This window comes from Stigmatopora argus, chromosome 10 (genome assembly GCF_051989625.1).
Source record: "Stigmatopora argus isolate UIUO_Sarg chromosome 10, RoL_Sarg_1.0, whole genome shotgun sequence".
NCBI classification, from domain to species: domain Eukaryota; kingdom Metazoa; phylum Chordata; class Actinopteri; order Syngnathiformes; family Syngnathidae; genus Stigmatopora; species Stigmatopora argus.
This window is the reverse complement of record NC_135396.1, coordinates 5,328,460-5,335,676: the sequence shown is the minus strand read 5'-3', so window position 1 is coordinate 5,335,676 and position 7,217 is coordinate 5,328,460. Positions and strand designations below refer to the sequence as shown.

General features: G+C 41.8%; 1 protein-coding gene across 1 annotated transcript in view; it reads left to right on the top strand.

The window, feature by feature from the left end:
* The first annotated feature begins 426 nt into the window (after positions 1–426).
* The window catches only part of tenm4 (teneurin transmembrane protein 4), a 164,767-nt gene continuing 157,976 nt past the window's right edge, over positions 427–7,217 (top strand). The window contains exon 1 of the mRNA XM_077610939.1: positions 427–529. The gene's annotated coding sequence lies outside the window, so the exon portion shown is untranslated. The remainder of the gene's footprint in view (positions 530–7,217) is intronic.

The following is a 7,217-nucleotide window of genomic DNA, read 5'->3' as shown; positions in this document are numbered from 1 at the left end:
TCAAAATCAATAGACAAAAATAGACAGGTGATGGCTAAAAAAAAAAGATGGCTAATAGCCCCCAAACCCCACCCGGTCGAAATGGGACGCCACTTTCCGTCAATGGTCCCTAGTGGTTTGGTCAAATATTGACCAATAGACATCGCTATTACGCTTTCATCCATGTCAGATGTGGTTGAAATGTGTATAAAAAATGTATACTTTATAAACTTTTATGAAGCACTGTATTAGTTTGAGTTGACTGTTTGCGGTGAGTAAATGGCGGCCCACCAGGTTTATAAAGCTTTGGGGAAACCCCTCACTGTGTGGACGTATTATTGTATTTGTTCATATTTTTTAGTAGCAGTAAAACAGGCATTTCATTAAAATATTTTGTATTTTAACTCAATATTTGTGAATTTGTGACACTCCATGTCATTTTTTTTTAGGATGAACACTTATGCAGTCTGCGCACGCCACAAGGACAGCAGGACCTTCCATAGCAACACGAGAGGCGCACTATATTACACATTCAACATTCAATCAGCAGGTGCGTTCAGACGGCGTGACATTTACAGACAGGGGGGTCTGGGACCCTCGTGTCACAGTGTAATTACGGACAATGCGCGTGACGCATGAAAGGAATTAAGAGCCGAGTCAAGTCAGAGTGGCTCGGGTGGATTTTGCTCATCGTCAGTCACTAGACAGAAAATAATCAGGGTTGTGCTTGGCATACAATTGGGAGACATTTTCACATATGTCATGAGTACACATCGAGAATATATACTTATCTCCAGCAAAGATTACTCATAGGATGTGCATTGAAATGACATGATGCTGTGGTTTAGCTGAATAAGCAGAAATTTGAAGTGAAATTTCGCGATCAAACCTCAGAAGGACGGCGTCTGCTTTTACGTCACATTGAATTTTGCGGATAGTCGTCTTTACTTGGGAAAGTGCACACGATGTGGCTTGTTGTTTTAAACCTGCTGACAATTTAAGGCACTGTTCAGGTGCCACACCATCAAAATATAGAAGTGGGTAGAAGTCATATGTCTTCCTGACAGGGGGTACATAGGTCAACACTTCACAAATATAATTCTGACATGGAACCAATGTGTTATAGGCTGTTTCTTCACTCAAAATTGTCTTGTGCCCTACGATTGATTGCATGGCAACCTATTCAGGGTGTCCCCTGTCTACTGCCCATAGTTGGCTGGGATGGGCTTCAGCACCCCTGCGACACTGATGAGCATAAGCGGAATGGAAAATGAATTGAATGCATGAATGGTTTTCGATGTGGGATAACTAACGTTCCGAAAGCATAGCTAGCACACATGAATTCTAGTGAGTACTGTATTTTCTCGCATTTACTCCGTATTTGGAACAAAAAAACATGATGACTATATCAAGGGTACGGCTTATATGCGCACAAATTAGACTTGACATGCACGAAACTGCAAGGTGACAAGGACGAAACGCCATAACGCAAGACAATGCGCCCGATACGGTCATTTATTTCAAAATAGAGAAAAGATAAACAGATAAAATGCTAAATAAAATTTATTTTGATGTCTAGGAATGAAATTCAAGAAACAAAAAAACATATCTTGCATAAAACGTGATAAACTCACTTGTGCCTGCCATTGCTCGCTCAGGGCGCCGCCATCTTACCGTAGTTAAACATGCTCTGACTAGCCAGACGCAAGTAGCCTTGACACGTGTTCGTAGTGTTTACCATGTCATCACATCCCAATAGTTGTTAAGGCTGATTGAAGGTCTTACGGTCAATCATTAAAATATCAGCCCTGATACATGCGTAATGTGTATATCATGTTATTATTGCACCCAGAGACTTGGTGAAAACTAGACCGCTACGGACACACTTCCTGGTTGTACTGCTCACATGACTTCCTTTTTGAATAGTTCTACGTGCAGCCAACACCCTTTCGGAATGTGCAATCCTTTCGTTTCATACAGTATTTCAGAATAACCAAGTGTGATGATTTTTATTAAGATTTTTCCTTTACTCCTGTAAGAGTCGGTCAATATGCGAGAAAATACGCTAGCCCATTTCCGTTAAAGATGACTTCATTTTGACAAAGTTCAGTTCCCAGTTTTCACATTTGTAACCATCGTTATCTTTTGTTGTGGCAACGTCGTCCTGCATAGCTAAAGCTAAGCTAGCCTCGCATGGGCGACGTCTCTGCGGCAACAGTTGTGTTGACACTGCAAAGACAGGCTTTTGTGATAGACTATTTCCCATTATTTAAATTCAGGCTCATTAGTCGGCAAGCTCATTTCCATAACAAACATAGACACTTTCGGCCGCGCCATCCTCACGTACGTTCACAGTGGGGGCGGGAAACTTGCGCTCCCCCGAATACACGCAACCCTAATCACATTTTGGATTGCCTAATAGCTTCTTCACTCCCACTCGAATGAAAAATCGGGTCACCGCCAATTTGTGTGCAGCTCTAGATGACATTTTATTTTCTACTCCAAGCACTGATTATTCAATGCAACCTGTATATTGAACTGTCTTTGATGTCAGTGGTCAACCACAGATAACAACGGCTATTCATATCATTCTAGCTACCGTATTTTATCGCATATACGCCGTATTTGTCACTAAAAAAAAAAAATGACTGAATTGAGGGTACGGCTTATATGCGCACAAATTAGACTTGACATGCACGAAAGTGCAAGGTGACAAAGACGAAACGCCAAATTGTAAAATTCAACGATTTTAAGGCAATTTTAAGGGTGCGGCTTATACGCGGGGCGGCCTATGCAAGAAAATACAGTAACTGTTAGCTCCCCAGCATTGTCTTGCAAATTTAACCGAAATTCTGTACTTATTCGTGCTATTGTGATGTTTTAACAGTGCATTCCGTTTTGTGCTCTTCCCTTTCTGTGTTTGACATATACGACGTGACACCAGCGTGCATAGCAGGCAGATAATACAAAAGTTCAGTGAAATAGGCATCCAAGTGTTAAATTGAACTGATATGTATTCATGAGCTGCCAGCTGCGAAAGGTTATCCACGCAGGTGTCGGGGGAGCGTGGCCGCATGACCCCCCTCCCCTTCGAAACACAAATTATTTTTTTATATGCTGCCATGCTGCGAGAGTGAGATGTCCCTCAGTGTGAAATGTTAACACTTTTTTGGGCAAGGCACGCAAACATGGAGAATGCCATGGAAAGTACACTTTACCGATTGTTAAACAGGGATCGGGTTTATATTTTTGGGTAAAATAAGTCTTGAATCTGTGAAAGTGTGAAAGTCGAGGGCTCGGGTGTCAAACTCGCGACATGGAGGGCAGATGCGAAGGCTGCCTTGTTTTGCCTAGAAGTAAATTATTTGCATTGACTGTTTCACACCAGAGGGAAAAACAACCATTATTTTAAATCACTTTGATTGTAAAAAAATAGGAGTCGATCCTTTAATTGCCTGCAATTGATGGGAACACGTTCAAACCATTACATTTTGATATAGACTGACTCGGAATGTTAATCTTTTATAATAATAATAATAATCGGACATAGGCCCTGTCGTCATCATCAACAACAAAAGCCTAACTGTCATCACACCCAGAAACTGCGTATGACGAAATTGGTAGTGCTTCTCCATAAGGTGCTTTTTCTCTGCAAAAGACCCAAATAAGTGATAGTTTCGGACTCGTAATTTGGCATTCTGCCGTTACGGATACATCGCATCACCCCCGCTGAGCGGATCACTTACCTCTCACTGTCTTTCACTTACCTTCAGTCAGCCAGTAGGAGGCAGACGCCAATGATGTCCAATCTATTTGGACTGGGACATCATTGGCAAAATAATTCTGTCTTTCTGCTCCTACCGTGGCAGCCAATGTATTGATGCCGACATAATTACGATGAGTTGTTTCAGACACCCAAAAACTGGTTCATCTCACGCCGACATAAAACAATAACCCTCGGGTGTTTGATTGTGTTGGAACAAGAGGCCTCTACGGACCCCCATATCCCGTCTTGTTTGCGTGGGCTTGTAATTACATAAAGCCTGAACAAACGAACCTCCCGCCTCCCCTAAAACATCACATGCGCCGCCTCATAGGTCGGCCTCCGACGGGATCCCGTGACATAATGGCCAATCATTTCAAACGACGAACGACGTGTATTTTTTGCCCAGATAATACGGCGCACATGGCGGGCTGGCGCTCATGGAAGCAATTACACGCGCAATCATTGCTCACAGGAAGAGCAAAGCCACCTCGTCTGGTGTTGAGTTACGCGCTGCCCGGCAGAACCCTCCGCCGGGCGCACGCCGACCCAATACTAATAGCCCGTTTGCGGGCGCCATTCATCTTGAAGTTATCAGTCGGCTTCCCAGGCAATATGAGAACATTGGAATAAACATTTCCAGACAGTCTCATTGGCCGAGGGGACCTTATTGATTAACGGTTCGAACCAAGCTCAAGAACCTAAGCCTGTAAGCATTGACTTCTTTTAAGTACAAGATGTTTTTCAAAGCACGGCAGGGAGCCACTGTGTCCCATATGACTATATTTGTGTATATTATGTGACTAATATCCCTTGTTAGCACAGCGGTAGCTTAACTTGCAAACAATCCTACTTAAAGTCCCACTGTTAGTCCGAAATATTCTGAATATTTTATTGTTTTAATTTAGTCTACAGTGGTACCTCTACTTACAAACTTCTCTGCATATGAAATATTCAGGTTACAAAATGCATCAATGAGGAAAATTTTGTCTCGGCTTAAAGAAATTCAAATTGATTTGAGTAACATCCTCGAATCGTAAATACACTTCCTGTAAACCCATATTTTATTTTGAAATTGGCATGATAGAGTTGTTCTCCCGTTGATTATCTCCTACCACCTTGCTGATTTTCCATTGGCTAGGAGGGTACCGCGTCTCCATGATGCTTTTTGTGTGCCTTCAATCTCTGCAGTCGTTTTTTGAGTGTTTTAACCAATATTATTCCATTTTTTTTTTTCATCATGGGGCCAAAAAAGGCGAACTTCTTTTCAATTCATAATTTGAAATTGTGTGCTTACGTGCCAGTGTTGTCATTTGCCAACCGTCCCCTCTGTTTTTGCATGTTTATTATTATTTCAATGGCCTAAAATGTAATTTTCTTAAATTTTTCCTAAGTTTTGGGGGGGTTTCACAGTTTTCATACAAAATTGTTATACTTTGATTAATTTTTAAAGGGTTACATGGTAATATTGGGGATCTTGGAACAGATTCAGGCGTATACATTTCAAATGCGCCTCTACTTCGTACAAAGAAAATTCATATTGCGAAAGCACTTCTGGAACCAATACGTTTATTCATATCTTGAAGAAAACCTTGCCCACTGTAAATTTTGGAAGTGTGTGTGGGTGGGTGGAGGGAGGAGTTGTTTGCCAAGTGTGCCAAATCATCCACGATTGCCTTTGTTTTTCTCTCTTAGTACACACTGTATTCATGACAGTGCTTATCGCTTTTACTTTCTTCAGAGAAGATGATTTAACAGTTTTCTTGTCTCTTGTCTCTGACAAATAAGCAAAATAACACAACGCGGATGGTAACGCCGCTTGGTTATTATCTATAAATTTCAGTTTATTTTCCCCCCGAAAAAGAGATTTAACAAAGAAGCCAGACATTTGTTTTATTTAGCCGCACCGAGCTTGGCGACAAGGCTATAAAAAAGGAAGTCTTTGGAGAGCCCCGCTTGATACTTATGTCGTGGAATATGGAAGTAGAGCTCGGGATGGTCCCACTGATATCAGGGGTAAACACGGCGTTTTCAATTTCAATAATTCATGAGCGTAATAAAGGCGACTCTCCAGGCAAAACCGCCATCTTTTTGTTTTATTTTTAACTTGGCGCCGCACAGGAGCGACGAGCAAATATGGGATATTTTATTAGCAAGTCGGTGAAATGTTTATTGAGCCGTCCACGCGCGCACAGAGACATCGGCTCCTATCTGCAGCCGTCGAATTAAATGCCCGCAAACCCGTAATGGGATTACCGTAGCTCGGCTCTGGGAGACATCTTGCGTTACTTCTTTATTTATCAAAAATGCATGAGGTCGGCCAGATAAGACCAAGGTCAGAGTGTCTCCCGGGGTGCCAGGACTCCAATTATCGTCGGCGCGACCGTCTCCATTTTCTTCCCTCACTCGTCGCTGTCGCGAAAAGCCGCAGAACTATGCCAGATGAATTGAGGTCATTCGACGTGGCGTTTGGTTGGCATAGACAAATATGGAAAATTACAAGCGTGCAGACCGTCAGAGTAAATTCTTGTCATTTCGCAGATGCTTAGTTGGGAAGCTGATAGGGACAGTTGTGTGGTTTATGGGGTTTACCTTAAATTAGTAGCAGTGATTGATAGGAAATTCATTTGAACGGGGTTGGCTAGCATGGGTGGTCTTGTCGAACTGAAGATGTCCAATCCGTTTTGTCTGGGAGGGGCGAATGAATGGTCGTTCTGGCGCGCGTTCTCATAGGGAATAGTTATTCAGCCCAATATTTTCATTGGAATAAACAGATTATTATTTATTTGTATTGTTGTATTGTCATTATTTGTAAACTTACTCTAAAGCTATATTTTTTTTATATTTACTTTTTTAGCGCATTGTTTTTGCTTCCAGTGCACCAACTAAAATTTAAACCCTACCCTAATATAGCGGTAAATAGTTTTATATGAGCTGAATACTCGACAAATTGGAAAATAGAGATTACCCGGGTTTGAATAACACGATGAAAGCGTACGAACCTGCCAAAAGTTTGATTTGTAATTAACAAAAAAAAGCTCACTATGAAGGTTTCACCATGATTTTCTTACGTACAGACTGTACATACATATCAGTGTAAAAATGACATGATATAATATTGGGAATAATTTCACACAAACTCTAGAAAAAAAATGCGCATTATAGTCCAGAAAATTCGGGATCTCCATTTTTTTTAACATTTTCAACCAACCATTGTAACACAAGTGTCAAACCAGTGTTTTCCTAAAGTATCGGTTGTTAAACTCTGCGTATTTTCCTAGTGATGAAGCTCATTACATTTCCCCCCGCTTGACATCCTGTCAGCACAGAAATACCCCCGTGAACACCTTCCTCATGTTACCCAACCAGACTGGCAGAGGACTTCCAGGCGCTATTTCCCCGTCTCGTGTAAACATACATTACAAGGACGGGGCCGCGCGTCCATTCGCCGTACCAATCTCGACGGGTCTCAATT